Genomic DNA, 20906 nt, shown 5'->3' with positions numbered 1-20906 from the left:
GGTATTCCTCCCCGCTCCACCCTGGAATGCGGTAGCATCCACGCCTGCACAAAGAAGATAAGTATTAATGATGGAAAGCTACGAAGTTAAAAATAAAGGAAGTTTGTACTTACGGGTTTTCTTGAGCCTAAAAGTGCGGACAGGCGGGGACGAACCCGATGGAGCCGGCCTCTTTACGCCGCTCACAGTCGTCATCCTGGGCTCTCCGGAGGTGACAGTCGCAGCCTCCGGAGCAGTGGTCCTATCACCACCCGGGTTCCCCGCCACCTCCTCGCTCTCGGTCTCTGAATCAGACCGAGGCACCGGATCGGCAGTGGAGGCCACCTTCGCCTTTCCCTTCCCGCCGGCAGCCTTCTTCTTCCGCACCAACGGAGGACCATCTGCGGATTCCTCATCAGAACACAAGATTAGAGGAATTCCAGCAGAGGTTTCAACATTGAGGGGTCGAGGGTTGAATAACGCCTTACCTGGCCGCCTGGCGCTCAGGATCTCGTGGCCTGGCGGGTAGACTTCCACGAACCGATCCGCCGTCTGTTCAAGGATGGGCAACTCGTTCTCATCTAGATCACGAGTACCTATCCGAGCGGGACTATCAGCCTCCCGCGGATACAGGAGCGACTGCAAGTCGTTCCCCTCTGAAATAAACAAGAAGTTAGAAGAGAGTCTAAATCAACAAAAAGAAGACAGAGAATACCGTAAGGGACAGAGTTCAAACCGTATTCAAGGACGATCGGGATCTTTTGCGCCTCCGCATCCTTCCACACCCGGCTCATCCCGAGCATTACCATCCCGGACTTCGCAAAGCGGTAAACCGGAGATTGGACTCGGGAAATCTTTGAAAACCATTCCGACTCCTGGTAGTTGGAGGCGTGAAGGCTGGGGAGTGCTTGCCCATTCTTGAACTTCATGGCAAGGGGGATGGCGCGAGCGGAGATATAAAAGAACTCCCGCTTCCATGAACGAAGACTGCGCTCGGTTGCGCAAATCTTCAAACCCTTGATCCGGGTTATCAGAGTATACCACCCCTGGATGCACCTCCAAGAGTAGAAGGTCATCAGGCGGTCGACCAAGGGCTCAACGCCCAGAATCCGGCACACCCACTCGAAGTGGCGAATCTTCGCGATCGCCATCGGGTGTACCTCGGTCAAGTGTACACCGTGCCTCTCCAGAACACGGTACACAAACTTCGTCAAGGGGAACCTAAGATTCCCATAGACGAAGAATGCGGCATATACCCCGATCTTGCCTTTGGGGGCATCATACACCGTCTGATGAGGTTCAGGAAACTCAGGCTCGAGAGACTCGAGCATGAACTTCCTGACGATGTACTGATATAGATCGACAGGCAGAGCACACTGGCACTCGCCAGCAGTACTCTTGTCATCGGCGTACACCCCAGCCTCCTGGGCTGTAGCCTCAAGATCGTGAGAAGACATCTTGCAGGTATGAAAGAAGAGAACGATTTCAAGAGAATGCTCGACTGAGAAGGTGAGTATTCGCCGGAAATCGTTTTGAAGATGAAGAGAAAAGTGTAAGTGTGGATTACAAAGGACCCTCTCCCTCTTTATATACTAATCGCAATTAATGCGATGAATTTAATGTGGAAGAGAGAGAAATCGCAGGTGCAATGAAACTATGACACGTGGCAAAAAGCAAGCTGGCAACAGCTGTTGAAAGGACGCGTGCCATTAATTTCGCGGCCACGCGCCCGAAAAATCGCGCCCACGCGCCTGAAAAAGCGTCTGGAATGACCATGTACTGTCACGTCACCATAACTTCCTGCACGTCCTAACACAGTCAGAAGAAACCGTCGCACGACGTTTCAACAGTTTGGACTGTTCTTATCCTTTCACCAACTCTTCGAATTTTAAAAAATTCAAAAAGATTCAAAAGTAAGCGGGAAAATACCCCTTACCTTGGCAACCAAGTAACTGTAAGACAGGTGCGAGTACAGTGTTAAGGCAAAACCCTTCACATACTTAGCACCTGCAGGGAATTGAAGCCAAGAATACCTCGGCGACCAAGTAACTATAAGACAGGTGCGGGTACAGTGTTAAGGCAAAGCCCTTCACATACTTAGCACCCGCAGGGAATTGACGCCATGAATACCTTGGCAACCAAGTAACTATAAGACGGGTGCGGGTACAGTGTCAAGGCAAAACCCTTCACATACTTAGCACCCGCAGGGAATTGACGCCAGGAATACCTTGGAAGTAAAGTAACCGTAAGACGAGTGCGGGTACAATGTCAAGGCAAAACCCTTCACATACCTAGCGCTCCGCAGGGAATTGAAACCAAGAAGGATCTTCTGGGCAATGCTTGCGGAAACGGGAATAACATCCCCGCATAGCGGGAACGTCGAGAACTACATTATTTGAAGCTCCAGGATGGAATTGGTGGTTTTAACACAATTGATCACTATGTTCAAAACTACCAAAACCTCATGGAGAATCCACACAAGTGGGACACAACGCTCCTGACTTGCGAGGAGGTTACAGACCTACCCGCATCATACCCAAAGATCAAGCAGGAAAGTCGGGAATTTCTGCAAGTGACATAAGGACTTTCGCGGGAAGAATCCCCATGGAAAACCTTAAAACTAAACCCTTTTCAAAACCCTTTGCCTAAGTCCAAAAGTTCACCTCACTTTATTAAGCATTCATGAGAAGAACATTGGACTGGGGGGACTTGAAGAGGTAGGTCCCAGCAGAGCCCAGTTGGACCCGCAGGACTCACCTTGAAGAGAGACGTCTGCGCAGAAACCAACTGGATCCGCAGGACCCACCATGCTCAGAGACGTGACGTCCTTACGCGCAGTACGCAAGCTGTTCCCGCAGGAAATGCCTCCCAATGGTGAAGTACTCCGCCTGTTCCCGCAGCTGCGGATACAAGCCATCAGGGAAGGCCACCCGCGCAGCAATGCTACACGCACAAGGCACTTAGCTCTCAATAATTCAGTTGTCACCTGAAGGAATGAGCAAAGCCGGGAACAATCCCGCACAAAGGAAGGAGGGGGAATACTCCCGCCCAAATAAGCCAGTCCGTACGATACGGGAAGATCTTTTGTACTGTACCTGACGATGTATGGGCAAAAGATCTGACCAGAGATACGACAGCTCATTGACAACAGTATGGCGAGCAGCATGCTCTTGTACTGTATGTCACTATTAGCCGCTGCCTACTCACCAACTCCTGTCATACCACGTGCACAGCCGGCAGTTGGTGGAAAAGGAATAGTACACAGCAGGCCTGGTCACTGTCAGCCGCTGCCTACCCACCAACTACCAGCATGGCACGTGCGTAGGCCACAGTTGGTAGAACAGGAATACTATTCAGCCGGCTATACCTTCTTGGAAACCTACCTTCGGCTATAAATACCCCAAATGGTATGATCATCTCATCTTATCATATACTATCTTGTATCTTACATATTATACATGATATCTGCTCTAGCAATCTCTTAATATATATATTTATATTCAAGAGCAATCTAGTCTGATTCTCACGCCGGAGGGTGGTCACAAGGAGGAACCCCCCCTTCTCAGTGACGAGCTCACGGTGTCTGTTTTGCAGGTTATCAGAAGAACCATCTTTGTCGGGTCTAACCCCTCGTGGGAAACATCTATCTAACCCCCAGATTATCCGTAATCTGCCCGGGGTCCATTAGTGTTTCTTCACGTTTTCTCTTCTTTTACATATTATTTATCAACTTTATGAATGCGGTTCTAGCTGAGTACTCGCAAGAAATTTGCAATTCCATTGGTAATGCTTTATAGAGTACTAGTTTGAGGCCCGCGTATTACACGGGTAATTGATAAAAAATTTAAACTTTAACTATGAAGTGAATTACAGTAAACAAAATCATCATTTATTGTTAATACAATTTATATAAAAATTACATAAATATATGTTACAAATAAGCAAAACTTTTCTTGTACACTACATTTGTGATTGTATTAGTTGGTATACATTATTTATCATAAAACAAAATCTTTAGTCCATATATGCTTGTAACTCTTGTTAAAGTAATATATATGTCTGCTTATAACTCTTGATATAGCCATGTATAGTTATCTGTGTGACAAATAAAGTTATTCAAGTGCATACCGCGACCCTAGATAAATGATAATATACATCCATGATACTAACAAAAAAATATTCATACACATAAAATTTCATACCTTTGATCAATTAATATATATGATGTCATTTGAGATCATTCGCTCATGTTTATAAAAAAACATGATTATTCAAAAAAAAAAAACAGATTACCTGAACTTTGATGATATAATCATCATTAGAGTCTTTAGAATCTGAAATTGATTGATCATTAAATAATTATTTGTTGTTATTAATATACTGCATATGACAAATTTTAATTAATTTTATATATTAAAATTAAAAATTGTATAATCAAGAAACATATAAAACCTAAAATTTAAATATAACAAAATGATTTGTTTCATTTCATATGAGTGAAAAATGACAAAAAAATAATAACCTTAAACTCATGTTCAACTAACAGTAACTTTTTAAAAATAAAATTGTTTATAGCTTTATTATTTTGAATATAAACTTTATTAGACACTGTAATTATGTATCACCCAACATGTAACATTAACATAACCTTAAATCGTTGTATTTATATATAAATAAAATTACTAAGTTAATATAATATTGAAATGATGTAAATAACTGATGAAAACGATATTCTAGGTTTCCATATCCTAAATGATTTTTGGAAAGCGAAAATAGTGGAAATGGATTGAAACATATTTTTTGGTTTAAAATTTTGAATATTTTTAATTAAGCAATTTATCTTATAAGATATAATAAACTAAATATATTTAAATGTATAAAAAAAGTATAAATCAAATCATAAAATATATGTTTCTGAAACATTTTTGTTTGAGTTATAAAAGAAAAATATTGAAAACTAAATATTGATATTCTTGTTGCTAACCATTTATACTACACAAAAAAGTTATATAAATAAATGATAGATAATTCATATAGTAAATCGTTATTCATATGGATTATAATTATAATATTCAATTTCAATGATTTAATACTAAACACCAAGATATATATAATATGTATTTTTCATTTTGCAATATTTATATAAAATGTTTGGAAAAATTAAGAAAATACACATTTAACAAGTCAGTAAATTAATAGATTATAATAAATGCTATTATTAATTGTATATAACAAAACTCCTAATTAACAAGTCAGGAAATCAATTATAAATAGTTGCCTAAAAACACTATTGTTTAATATACACAAATCTTGTTTGTGATGAAAGAAAAATATGATGCGTTTTCTCTTCTTTTACATATTATTTATCAACTTTATGAATGCGGTTCTAGCTGAGTACTCGCAAGAAATTTGCAATTCCATTGGTAATGCTTTATAGAGTATATATCATGTACCATCCTTTTTCACTTAACAAACAGGTATATGTATTTAATGTATTTTAATCTTATTTTTGTTATTGGTTTCCAAACACTCAAAATGTAACAATGGTGATTGTAGTGTAGTGAGTAATATGTGCTTTGTGATTATCCTGGAATTCGTGCGGATTTATGGATAATGAAGGTTTATGGAGTGAAAGGTTCTTGGACTAAGTTGTTATCCTTCACGTATTTGAGTGATCCAAAACGTTAGCTATGATTTGAAAATAAACTGACAGACCGAAAACTAGAATTAAAAATCAATCATGAAACCAAACCGATAACCGGTTTAGACGGTTTTAAACCAAACCGTGAACCCCCACGGATTGGGCTTTATTGGGTGGAATAGATAGATGGTGCGATTTGGTGGTGGCAGCAAAGCAAACAAGCAAGCACGCACATTGATAAACACAGTGGATCACAAAACTCAAATATGAAGGTATGAGAATTGAAAATGCAGGAAACTAAAGAAGAATAAATTAACTAGTTTCTGGAAATTGACTTGATTAATTCAACATAAAAGAACGATTACATAAATAAAGGAAAACTAACTTGAAAGTAGGAAACAGACTCCATTACTCCACTAATCCTTAACGTAAAATTACCTAAACTTTAGGAACAAACAACTTGCAGAAAAAATAAATCATAAAGAAAAATTAGACACATGCTAAAATTAAACTAATGAGCCAAACACTCCATGTGTACAGCCAACTGCACATTGCAATTTTAACACTCCCTCTCAATGTGCAGATGGCCCAAATTCATCTCCTTGCAGAACTTTATCAACTTAGGGCCAGACAAACTTTTTGTGAACGCATCCGCAACCTGCTCTGTAGTCTTTATAGCCTTCATTTCAATCTCTCCCTTCAATACCTTTTCACGAATAAAATGGTATTGAATCTCTGTGTGTTTAGTTCTTGCGTGAAAAACTGGATTTACAGCAAGCTGATTGCTGAAACAATGTCACAAAACATCTTTACTCGGTAATTCACCACCTGATGCAATTCTGTCAATAAACGAACCAGCCACACGCATTCTTGTGCAGCAACTGCAGCAGCCCGGTATTCCGGCTCTGTGGTAGACAACGACATAGTTGGTTGTCGTTTGCTGCACCATGAAACTGAGCTCGAACCAAACATAAACACGTAACCAGTTGTTGAGCGTCTTTCGTTAAAATCACCTCATAATCTGCATCACAAAACCCAATCAGCTTGGGTTCAGTCTCCCTCTCAAACCATAAACCTTGTCCCAAGGTTGCTTTCACATATCTCAAGACTCGTTTGATTGCTATTAAATGAGGCTTTCTTGGACACTGCATAAAACGACTCAGAACACCAACTGCAAATGACAAATCAGGTCTGGTCAATGTGAGATATATTAAACTACCAACCAATCTTCTATACTCAGTAGGGTCTTCCATTTCTTTTCCCTGTTCCACATACAGCTTGGGACTTGACTCCATTGGTGTAGTTACGAGTTTACACGCAACCATATAAAACTTATGCAACAAATCATTTGCATATTTAGTCTGATGCAACAAAAATGAATCCCCTACCTATGTTAACTCCAACCCAAGAAAGTGAGTTAACCGACCAAGATCTTTCATCTTGAATCTCACACTTAGATTAGCCTTTAGCTGACTAATCTCTTCTTCAACATCCCCTGTGACAATCAAATCATCTACATACACAAGCACAACTACCACTTTGTTGCCAATTTTCTTAACAAAGACACTTGAATCTGCATTGGTTAGAACAAAACCATTTTGTTCAAGAAATTCCCCTATTTTCCCAAACCAAGCCCTAGGGAATTGTTTCAACCCATAAATAGCCCGTTTTAACTTACAGACATAATCTGGTCGATCTTGATCTTCAAACCCTATGGGTTGATCCATGAAAATCACATGGTCAATATCTCCATATAGGAATGCGTTGCTGCCATCAAGCTGCCACAAGTTCCACCCTTTGTTAACACCAAGAGCCAGTAAAACTCGGACTGTAGTTTGCTTAGCAACAGGGCTGAAAGTATCTTCATAGCCTATACCATACTGCTGGGAAAAACCACGGGCAACAAGGCGAGCCTTGTATCTCTTTACAGACCCATCAGGACGTTGCTTTAATTTAAATACCCATTTGCAAGACACCGGTACTACTTCTTCGGGTTTAGGTGTGAGTTCCCATGTTTGATTTTTCAAAAGTGCAGCCATTCTTCTTTCATAGCATTGATCCATTCAGCTTTTAAACAGGCTTCTTCATAACTTTCCGGTTCCCTATAATCATCAGTAACAATTGCTACATTAGCATAACGAAGATTAGGTTTTCTTACCCTTTGAGACCGCCTAAGACTTGACTCCGGTTCCTCGACTTCAGGCTCATGTATATCTGAACTTGTGTTGTCATTACTGGTATCAACAGGTTCATCCTCATCAAAGCTTAACTTGATTTCAAGTTCTTCCTTTACCTTTGATGTATCAGGTAGTGGTTGATTGTCAACAGACCACCACGAGGACTGTTCGTCGAAGACAACATTCCTTGAGACATGGACTTTCCCGGTACTTGGTTCAATGCACCGCCATCCTTTTCTTTCCACATCGTACCCTACAAACACACATCTGACTGCCTTCTTTTCCATCTTGTGTCAAAGATGGTTTGGAATAAAGACATAACAAACACAGCCGAATACTCGAAAGTGGCTTAAATTTGGTTTGTTTCCGGTCAATTTTTCATACGGTGACAGATAATCAAGGGATTGAGAAGGCAAACGATTTATAACATACCATGTTGTGCTCATAGCTCAGCCCAAAAACGTCCTGGCAAGTTCTTACCTTTAATCGATGACTGCCTTACATGACCGAATACATCAGAGTGAACCAACTGGAGTGGTTCAGTTGCTTGACGATGGGTATGGTATGGTTGTTGCTTCGCTTTACCATACTGGCACCCAAATCATACCACTTCTTTGCTAACTTGAACCCCAGGAAGCCCACGAACTAAGGCCTTGTTACTTAATTAGCCCAACATCTCATAGCACACATGGCCCATACGCTGGTGCCATAGGTCAGCACTCTGACTGCCCTTAACCTTATCCAAGTAGGTTGTTTCAGCACTTAACACATATACAGTTTCGGTTTTATGCCCCTAAAGGATTGGAACTGACTTCCTCTCAAATTCTTTGAAAATTTTGACATCCTTGGGACCGAACAGAACATAGTGACCATCAGATGTGATTTGCGGTACAGAAATTAAATTCTTCTTTACACCAGGCACGTGATACACGTCCTTTAGGGTTAGCTCATTGCCTCCACTTCTGGAAAGGAACCGAACATCACCAAGATGGTCAATGGAATGCCTTAAGCCATCAACAACGTGAAATTCGAGCATCCCGAATCCATGATCTAATCATTCAAGGTATTCCCTGTAACAACGTGAAAATTTCGAGTTCAAAGTATCAACTTTCCAAAGTATAGGGACTAAAATGGCCAAATTCCAAAGTTGGGGGTTTAAAAATGAAAATTCTGTTTTCTTGACCCATAGCGGTACGCACCGGGTCAAAAGGAAAAGCCATCGCGGTACGCGATGGGGTGTCTGACAGCGAGACACGTGGTATGCCACGTGTCCACACGTGGCACACCGGTTGCCACGTGTCCCGATACGTGACCACACGTGGCACGACGTCCGCCACGTGGCACACCGTCTGCCACGTGTCAACACGTGGCAGACCTACTGGGTGACTCACCTGGGCTACGTCGCGGTACGCGACGGGTGCCCAGGATGCGGGCGCGGTACGCGATGGGACACCAGATGATGTCTCTAAATAGCAAGGTCCGGGTTTCATTCTTGGCATCCCACAAATCAATTCTCAAGTCTCTCTCTAGCTTCTCTCTAAAACCCGACAACCATATACTCGATCCACCTCGATAAACGTGCCATATTTCATCGTAAAGCGTGTCCCGAACCTTCATTTGTGTACCGATGTTTCCTTGAAGTTTGTGCCACCCTCCACCCACATAAGATCAAAGGTGTTGTTCTAATGGCAAGGAATCTCGTAAAGCGTGTCGACGAGTGTTGAAGATTTGGCGTTCCTCGATTTGCGTGTCGAGAAAATTAAAGCGGCGCCGGAGTGCTGCTCCAGTCCCTAGGGTTTCTATACGCCACTAAGGTTAGGCGTAACGACAAATTCAATATAATATAATATTATATTAAAGGCTTAAGCCTTAAGTCGAGGTTATACTCGATACCTCGATAAAAGAGAAATGAACATAACAAAGAAATGAATGAAAGATAAGATATTGGATATGATTACGTATATATGTGTGTAAGTATATATGTATGCTTTTTGTTATGAAAATATTATTTAACGAATAATGAGTATTCTTAAATAATAAAAGAAAAAGAATACGTTTCTTGGAGAAGAAGAAACGTCGGGTTTTAATATAAACTAAAGGTTTATAATTTATTTTTAAACTAAAGGTTTTCAAGTAAAAGAAAATGAACTAAAGGTTCATCGAGGTTGAGATATAAAATAAGACTAAAGGTCTTAAGCCGGATCGTGTATCCGACTAACAAATATTTATACTCGTATTATAGGTGTGAGATAAAGAAGGGAAAGACCCTTGGACGGTGAGTGAAGCCGATCCTAAAAGAGATAAAGGTGAATACGCCCCCAAATTTTTATAACTTATTTTAAAATGAGTCAATGTGTTATATGAAATTGTTTACAAGGAACTATGTGTTCCTAAAACCGTTATGAATAAGGGTATAAACCTTGCCCTCAGGCTGTGGTATACGTATGTCTGGATCTTTACAAAGGTGGTACTATGCGATGAATGGGCATGATCGCACCACCTTTGGTCGTAGAACGCTCTCCTGCAGGGAGTACGACCGTTGTGTATATTTACGGGTACTTAACTAAGTCGAACGCTGCGGTGTTTGCTGAGGTGACCTAGAGTAGAGGCTCGTGTTTATAATGTGTTATTTGACTTTGTTATTCCTAAGCCACGTTGGCCGAGGCAGGCGTAGTCTCGAGGGGTAATAAAGTAAAAGAAAATATTTTTGCGTCAGCGTGTTCACCAGCATTCGTTGCTGACGTATTTTATCATATTTTGCAGGTGAACAAAGTTAGAGCTTGGAAATAACGAAGTACTATGATATCCGATGGCTCGGATTTATTTTGTAAACCTAAGTGGTGGTTTGTAAATATAAAACAAGTAATGTTTTGTTAACAACTATAACGGGTATTTTATAATCCCGTCTTTTAATATATGAAAATTACATTTTGATCCTTAAAGATTTATAAGTCTTCCGCACACTAACGCACCTCTGATTTATTTACAATTATGGTACCAACTATTGGGTCACACGCCTAGGCCTAATATGGGGGTGTGACAGGTTGGTATCAGAGCCATCGATCTTAGCGAATTGGGTATCATAAAACAATACCCAAGCTTCGATCCAAGTATAGGAAATAATTGTATATGTGTTTTAGGGATAAGATAGGCTGGTAACCTTTTCTTTCCCTCCACATTCTAAACCACCCATAATGTAGATGTCATTCAAAATTTTGATGGAAAACTATGTACGCAAAGCCAAGGAAGCAGGAATCGCTGACCCCTATCCCGAGGATAACATGAGTGATGAATACTATGAAGCGTATTTTGACCAATATGTGGAACACGATTTGACCAAACCTGTGTACTGCCCCGGAAGTAGACACTACCCAATAGACGTTCCCGATAGTCCACCAAGAAACGAACCACCAAGACACTCAAGCTATCACCCACCAACCATACCTATGTATCAACCCTCAGAGATCCCCACTTATCGACCATCATAAGAGCCACAATACTACCCCACCGGATATTTTCCCAACCCACACCCATCCTATGCTTTCCTTGCAAACCTACCAATAAAAGAAGAACCAAGATCCCCATCCTCCGATTGGATGCAATGCCACTCGGACCCAAGAAAGTGGCATACCGGCACTTCAACTATGGATTCTGCTAATTCCCGCTTCGACAAGGAAGGGCCATCTCACAAGCCCAAGATAAGAGTGACAATACCATACGAGAAGATCCACGTACCCGCAATAACCGAAGAGGAACCGGAAGAGGATCCAGAAAAGGAACCAGAAGAGGAGACAGATCCTGAAGAAGAGGAATTTCCCGACAACCCAAATGAAGAGATGACATCGGTGGAAGAACCATTCCCACAAACCCCAAGTTATGGTCCTGTTGACCCCTACATGCAATTCCTTCAAGAGCTCAGGGGTAAAGCATCGTCAAGATTCCCACCATACACATGCGAGATCCCATCAGTTGATGAACAAGCAAATGAGATACAAGAGCAGAATGAGGCTGCCGACACTTTCTTCAACTATCAATCCGATGTGACTGCTTCCCCATACCCTGATCCAAGGAATCATTTTGACGTGGTGATGATGGAGTACCGTGACCCACCACCCCGATATGGTTATCCCAATGACATTCCCCAGTCACCGGAGGAACATATGGATCGAGCTTTACACGAGATCGACGATTTGAGAAAGAAGATTACTATGGATGGGAAGAAGAAGATAGGAGAAAAGCTTCTTCATAAATGCAACAAGCTGACAAAGGTTATACAGAAGTTATTGAAAGATTAAAGGTGGTGGAGAAGAATGATATGCGAAGTTATGTGTAATATAGCTTTGTATGATAGGTGTAATATCTATGTAATAAGGATGTTGAAACGTCTTAGAATAAGGATAGGATGATCTATATATATCATTGAAACGATATATTTACATTTGTGTATTATGAAATAAATATATATACCCTTGTGGTATATATGTGTGTAATAAAATATGTGTTTAATAAAAGAAACGTGGTTAAAATTTTCAAACTTAATTGAAAAAGATAAAAGAAAATGTCTAAACAAAGTAACAACAATGAGAACGCTCGAAAGGAAAAAGAAATAAAAGACAAGGGGAAAGGCCCCGAGAACGAGCGAGAGGAAGAAATTCCCGAAAAATATATGAATAAAATCCAAATGATGATTAAGAAAGCTGTTAGGGAAGAATCCGAGTTTAGATCTCAATCTAGACAATCCAAACATTCCTGATCTGGTAATCCTTCCGTTCATCCCTCTCGAAAATCCAAAAAATCCCGTCCGAACCCGTCTCGTGTTGAGGAAAGTGTGCATGAGTCTAACGCCGATGGTGGAGTTAGACGTGAGTTCAAGAAACTCAAGATAAGTGGTTGTTCGTTTAAAGATTTCAAGTACTATGGACCAAAAGAGTTCCATGGTGATAAGGGAGCCATCACTACTGTGAGATGGCTTGAGGAAATGGAGACAATTGTCATAAGAAGTAAGTGTTCTGATGAATAAAAGATACAGTACTCCGCTCTAATGTTTAAAGGTGAGGCGCATGAATGGTGGAATGCTCTGTTGATGAGAAAAAGGAGAGACGTAATGTATAGTTTGAGTTGGAATGAATTCAAAGCCTTGTTGATGGCAAAGTTTTGTCCCATGCACGAAACCGACCAAATCCAAACGAAATTCCTTAATCTAAAGGTCGTAGGGACAAACCTCCGAGAGTACAATACCAAATTTCATGAGTAATGTCGCCTTGTTCCCCAGCTGGTTAACACTGAGTCCAGCAAAGTCACACGATATATTTGGGGACTGCCGCGGGAAATCCGCGACATGGTGAGGTCTCATTTACCTCAAACCGCCGACTCTGCGATGGAGTTGGCTGATTATTTGATGGGCGGATTGGTCCGCAACAAGGAGGAAGACAAGAAGGTGACAACAACGACTGCACAAGGGAAAACTGGAGGAGGTGCCAATTTTAAAGGCAAAGGCGTAAACCGACACCAAAATTGGTTCAATTCAAATTATGCGCTTTGCAAGACATGTAGAAGGTACCACAAGGGACGATGCAACTTCGCCCCGCCTTCTAAAGTTTGTGAATCATGCCATCGCACAGGTCAAGATGCTGCTGATTGCTGGAAGAAAAAGATGACTTGCTTTAATTGTAAGGAAATGGGCCATCTAAGTTTTGAGTGCCCAAAGAACAAAACCGCTGCTGGTGGTGCGGGTGGAAGTGGCAAGGATAAAAAGGAAACGCTCGAGTCTTCGTACTCGACACAAAAAGGGCCGCTGACGTGCCAGAAACCATCACCGGTACGTTTCTAGTCAACGACACCTATGCTAGAGTTTTATTTGATTCGGGTGCCAATCTAAGTTTTATAGATTATAATTTTTGTAGCCTATTAGACGAACCATTAATAAAATTAGATAAAACTCTAAGCGTCAAGACTGCTAGTGGCGAAATCGTTAAGATCTCCGAAGCCTTTGAAAACGGAAAAATTCTTTTAGCCGGTTATATTCTACCGATTTGTTTGCTACCCATGAGTCTGGTTGGTTTTGATATTGTACTTGGTATGGATTGGTTATCCGATAACCATGCCCGTATCATCTGCAATAGCAAAACCATTGAACTTCAAGACCCCGACAAACGAACGATTCGAATTGAAGGGGACAAAGACGCTGGCCAAGTTAGCATAATTTCCATGATTAGGCTAACAAATGTTTAAATCAAGGATGTCTCGCATTCATGGCTTACGTCACCGAAGAATCTAAGCCAAAAGAAATCAAAAATGTTCGTCACCTTGGGGAACGCCAATCTTGTTTGTCAAGAAGAAGGATGGTTCCATGCGAATGTGTATCGAATATCGTGCGCTAAACAAAGTCACAATCAAAAACCGTTATCCACTCCCTCGTATCGATGATCTTTTGTACCAAATTCAAGGTGCTAGCTTCGATTCTAAAATCGATCTTCGTTCCGGCTATCACCATCTTGAATTTCAATCCGAAGATATCCCAAAGACCGCATTTCGAACAAGGTATGGACATTATGAGTTCACGGTCATGCCGTTTGGACTTACTAATGCTCCGGCCGCGTTCATGGACATGATGAACCGTATTTGCAAGCCTTATTTGGATAAATTTGTTATCGTATTCATCGACGACATACTCATTTATTCTAAGTCAAAGGCCGATCTTGAAGTCCATCTTCGAACATTGCTTGAAATTCTGAGAACCGAAAAGTTGTACGCCAAGCTCTCTAAATGCGAGTTCTGGTTGCACGAAGTAAAATTTCTTGGTCACATCATTAACATCAACGGTATTCAAGTGGACCCCGCTAAGATTGACGCTATCTCTAAGTGGGAGATCCCGAAGTCGCCAACCGATATCCGAAGTTTCTTAGGTTTGGCCGGCTATTACCAAAGATTCATCGAAAATTTTTCTCGTATCGCCGTTCCTCTAACTCGTAAGAACATCAAGTATGAATCGGGAATGAAGCAACAAGAGGCGTTAGATATACTTAAACAAAAACTCACCCGAGCACCTATCTTGGCTCTGCCATAAGGTACTGAGGATTTTGTGGTCTTTAGTGACGCATCCCATTCTGGTTTGGGATGTGTACTAATGCAACGCAAGAAAGTTATCGCTTACGCCTCTCGTCAACTCAAGGTACACGAAAAGAATTACACGACTCACGATCTAGAGTTAGGCACCATAATCTTTGCTCTTAAGATTTGGGGCACTATCTCAATGGAGTAAGATTTACCGTGTACACTGATCATAAAAGCTTGAAACACATTTTTGATCAAAAAGAGCTTAACATGCGCCAACGGCGATGGATGGAAACGCTCAATGACTATGATTGTGAGATTGTTTACCATGAAGGCAAAGCCAACGTTGTGGCCGATGCCTTAAGTCGCAAGGAACATGAGAAGCCCAAAAGAGTTCGAGCATTGCGCCTAGAACTCCAAACTGATCTCATTGAGCAAATCAAATCCGCGCAAACTCAAGCAATTGATGAAAACCAAATCTCCGACGAAAAACATAATGGCACCATTGACTCGCTAGTCAAGGGTAATGATGGTATCCTTAGACTTGGCAATAGGATTTGGGTACCAATCGTTAGAGGACTACGTGAGAAAATCTTGAACGAAGCACATAAGTCGAAATACATGATGCATCCCGGAAGCGATAAAATGTACCACAATCTTAAATCCAACTATTGGTGGAATGGAATGAAAAGGGATGTCGCTTCGCATGTTGCGAAATGTTTAACTTGTTTGAAAGTCAAGGCTGAACACCAAAAGCCTTCGGGATTGCTTCAGCAACCCGAACTTCCTGTATGGAAGTGGGAGTTAATCACTATGGATTTTATTACCAAACTCCCGAAAAAGACTCGACAACATAATGTAATTTGGGTAATTGTGGATCGCTTAACAAAGTCCGCATACTTCATACCCATTAATGAGTCGTACTCTATGGATAGATTAGCGCGTATTTATGTAAACACCATCGTTGCTCTGCATGGAGTACCGCTGTCTATAATATCTGATTGAGACAGTCGTGTTACGTCTCACTTTTGGAAAAGCTTCCAACAAGCTCTCGGTACAAAGTTGAACCTTAGCACTGCTTATCATCCACAAACCGATGGGCAAAGCGAAAGGACGATTCAAACATTGGAAGATATGCTCCGCGCTTGTATGATCGACTTAGGTGGAAGTTGGGACGACCACTTACACCTAATGGAATTTTCGTACAATAATAGCTATCACGCAAGTATTCAAACCGCACCATTCGAGGCGTTGTATGGAAGAAAGTGTAGGACACCCGTGTGTTGGTCTGAAACCGGAGACAACCAAATATCTGGATCCGAGATAGTCCAAGAAACCACCGATAAGATTCTTCAAATCCAAGAACGACTTAAGACGGCACGCGATCGACAAAAGAGTTACGCTGATGTCCGTCGTAAGCCATTAGAATTCAAAATCGGTGACAAAGTTTTATTGAAAGTCTCGCCTTGGAAAGGCGTCGTTCGCTTCGGTAAGAAAGGAAAACTAAGTCCTCGATTCGTTGGACCTTTTGAGGTACTTGAACGAATCGGCACTGTTGCACACCGTTTGCGACTGCTCGAGGAAATGCAAGGGATACACGATGTATTCCATGTTTCGAATCTGTATAAGTGTTTGACCGATGAATCGTTAGCAATGCCATTAAAAGACGTTGAAATAAATGAGAACTTAAAATTTGTAGAACGTCCGATTCAAATTGAAGATTCAAAAGCAAAGAAATTGAAAAGAAGAACATTGAAAAATGTGAAAGTAAAATGGGACTCGCGTAGAGGGCCCGAATATACTTGGGAACTCGAATCGGAAATGAGAAAGAAATGCCCCCAATTGTTTTTGTAAAGCAACCTCGAGGACGAGATTTGTTTCAAGGTGGGGAGGATGTAACAACGTGAAAATTTCGAGTTCAAAGTATCAACTTTCCAAAGTATAGGGACTAAAATGGCCAAATTCCAAAGTTGGGGGTTTAAAAATGAAAATTCTGTTTTCTTGACCCATAGCGGTACGCACCGGGTCAAAAGGAAAACCCATCGCGGTACGCGATGGGGTGTCTGACAGCGAGACACGTGGTATGCCACGTGTCCACACGTGGCACACCAGTTGCCACGTGTCCCGATACGTGGCCACACATGGCACGACGTCCGCCACGTGGCACACCGTCTGCCACGTGTCAACACGTGGCAGACCTACTGGGTGACTCACCTGGGCTACGTCGCGGTACGCGACGGGTGCCCAGGATGCGGGCGCGATACGCGATGGGACACCAGATGATGTCACTAAATAGCAAGGTCCGGGTTTCATTCTTGGCATCCCACAAATCAGTTCTCAAGTCTCTCTCTAGCTTCTCTCTAAAACCCGACAACCATATACTCGATCCACCTCGATAAACGTGCCATATTTCATCGTAAAGCGTGTCCCGAACCTTCATTTGTGTACCGATGTTTCCTTGAAGTTTGTGCCACCCTCCACCCACATAAGATCAAAGGTGTTGTTCTAATGGCAAGGAATCTCGTAAAGCGTGTCGACGAGTGTTGAAGATTTGGCGCTCCTCGATTTGCGTGTCGAGAAAAGTAAAGCGGCGCCGGAGTGCTGCTCAAGTCCCTAGGGTTTCTATACACCACTAAAGTTAGGCGTAACGACAAATTCAATATAATATAATATTATATTAAAGGCTTAAGCCTTAAGTCGAGGTTATACTCGATACATCGATAAAAGAGAAATGAACATAACAAAGAAATGAATGAAAGATAAGATATTGGATATGATTACGTATATATGTGTGTAAGTATATATGTATGCTTTTTGTTATGAAAATATTATTTAACGAATAATGAGTATTCTTAAATAATAAAAGAAAAAGAATACGTTTCTTGGAGAAGAAGAAACGTCGGGTTTTAATATAAACTAAAGGTTTATAATTTATTTTTAAACTAAAGGTTTTCAAGTAAAAGAAAATGAACTAAAGGTTCATCGAGGTTGAGATATAAAATAAGACTAAAGGTCTTAAGCCGGATCGTGTATCCGACTAACAAATATTTATACTCGTATTATAGGTGTGAGATAAAGAAGGGAAAGACCCTTGGACGGTGAGTGAAGCCGATCCTAAAAGAGATAAAGGTGAATACGCCCCCAAATTTTTATAACTTATTTTAAAATGAGTCAATGTGTTATATGAAATTGTTTACAAGGAACTATGTGTTCCTAAAACCGTTATGAATAAGGGTATAAACCTTGCCCTCAGGTTGTGGTATACGTATGTCTGGATCCTTACAAAGGTGGTACTATGCGATGAATGGGCATGATCGCACCACCTTTGGTCGTAGGACGCTCTCCTGCAGGGAGTACGACCGCTGTGTATATTTACGGGTACTTAACTAAGTCGAACGCTGCGGTGTTTGCTGAGGTGACCTAGAGTAGAGGCTCGTGTTTATAATGTGTTATTTGACTTTGTTATTCCTAAGCCACGTTGGGCCGAGGCAGGCGTAGTCTCGAGGGGTAATAAAGTAAAAGAAAGTATTTTTGCGTCACGTGTTCACCAACATTCGTTGCTGACGTATTTTATTACATTTACAGGTGAACAAAGTTAGAGCTTGGAAATAACGAAGTACTATGATATCCGATGGCTCGGATTTATTTTGTAAACCTAAGTGGTGGTTTGTAAATATAAAACAAGTAATGTTTTGTTAACAACTACAACGGGTATTTTATAATCCCGTCTTTTAATATATGAATATTACATTTTGATCCTTAAAGATTTATAAGTCTTCCGCAAACTAACGCAGCTCTGATTTATTTACAATTATGGTACCAACTATTGGGTCACACGCCTAGGCCTAAAACGGGGGTGTGACATTCCCTTTCTTCTCAACTGAGGCAGAATATGCGGTGGCTTCAACAGTTTGGGCACTATAAGCTTCAGTGTCCCACCCATCTTCATCTTGGGCAGTGGTAATATTCCCTTCTTCATCTGTTTCAACCCGACATGTTTTGGCTTTGTGGCCCCTTTGACCACACTTATAGCATTTTAACGGAAACCCTTTGCTTCCATGTCGATATTTCTTCTCACCACCTGAGTCTCCTCGATCAGCCTCACCAGTTTTCTTTTCACCACGATCATATGACATGTTCTTTCTTTCACGTTGCCCCTGATTTTTGCTCTTATCGTAGGAACGATGAGAGTGAAACCGGCCTTTACCTTTACTCGTATACAAGGCTTCTCTCTCTGACTTGGAAGATGACCCGATGGACAAACCACCCATTTGCTTAGCTAATGCTTCCTGACTTGCAAGCAAATTCTCGAACTCACTTAAGGATGGTTAAGCAGGCCATCCTTGAACCGCAGCCACAAAACTTTGAAATTCAGCCTTCAAGCCATGAATAATGATACGTTTCATTCTAGGCTCACCGATTTTTCCCTGCGGGTCGAGTTCTCCAATCTCCCTACACAGTGACCTACACAGTGACTTTACCTTGTGAAAATATTGAGCAATTGTCATTTCTTGTTGACTTACATACAATAACTCATTTTCCAAAAGTTGGAGTTTGGCATCATTCTTTTTCGAGAATAAATTTGCCAAGACATCCCATGCTTCTTTTGGAGTCTTCAAGTCACTAATGTGATCCAACAATTCTTCTTCTACCATTGTCTTTAACACAAACATTGCCTTACCTGCCTTGATTTTCCATTTCCTCAACGTTCCATCCTGAGTTTCCCGATCGGGTTGAACAGTATCACCACCTTGAACTACTTCCCATAAATCTTGACCTTGCATGTAAGACATAATGCAAGTTGCCCAGGTATTGTAGTTTTGTGAATTGAGTTTCTTAACATCGCAACTGAACTGAACTTCTGCCACGGAAGGAACCTCGCTCTGATACCACTTGATAAACACAGTGGATCACAAAACTCAAATATGATGGTATGAGAATTGAAAATGCAGGAAACTAAAGAAGAATGAATTAACTAGTTTCTGGATATTGACTTGATTAATTCAACATAAAAGAACGATCTATACATATTATTAAAGCAAGGAACAATTTCCACTTGTCAAGATTCTAGGTCATCCACATCAATGCCACCTCATTGCCATGTCACCCATTGCCTTTCATAATCATGCCAACTCATCCACTAACCTATATTTAAACCATAACATTTCTTAATTTTTTACCTAATCAATTTTTTCTCTCTTTTTAAAGAGCACAATCTATTAAAACAATATAAGATTATTATTATATGTATTCAGTGATTATTTAACACAATTTATCTACAAAATAGTTATAAAGAATTGAATGAGAAAGTTTTTTCATATTTCATGAATGATATATATTAGGAATCAACTGTATGTCAACTACACTTGAATGAAACTTATTATGTTATTGAATATCGATTAAGACTTTATTTTGTAACATAATTTTATGAAAAAATAAATTTAGATTTTTGATTGTCATAACAATTTGTTTTGTAACATAATTTTATAATATACTTATAAAAATAAATGTCTTAATATTGTTCATCAATTTTAACACATTTTAACATTGATGTGTAATAAATGTTTTAAATTGATGTGTAAATAAACACGGGCACTATTTTAGAGTAATAAACATTTCGGTTATTGGTGTGTACTAAATGTCTTATAGAGAGTTCATATTTTGAATCAACATTGAGATAGGTAGTTTTGTTGAATCGACATTGTAAAATTGTTTTATTGATTTGGAGACTAATTTCCTTTGTTTGCTTATTATTGTATTAATGGTAAAAGTTATAAAATAATTTAACTTTTATTTATCTTGGTTATTCTTTGTATTTTTTATATATGATTCAATATGTTATAATATCTTATAATTCATGTAAAACTATCATTTGTTACAAGTATAACATTTGTATTTGATTAAATTTATATGATGTTACATATATATTATGATTTTAAATATGTTCCACCGATTTACATAAATAAAGAAAAACTAACTTAAAGGTAGGAAACAGACTCCACTAATCCTTAACGTAAAATTACCTAAACTTTAGGAAAAAAAAACATAAATTAGAC

The sequence above is a fragment of the Bidens hawaiensis genome, unplaced genomic scaffold (genome assembly GCF_021521415.1).
Source record: "Bidens hawaiensis isolate Kalapana, Puna unplaced genomic scaffold, B.hawaiensis_p1.1 tig00019471_1, whole genome shotgun sequence".
NCBI classification, from domain to species: domain Eukaryota; kingdom Viridiplantae; phylum Streptophyta; class Magnoliopsida; order Asterales; family Asteraceae; genus Bidens; species Bidens hawaiensis.
This window is presented reverse-complemented; position numbering follows the sequence as displayed.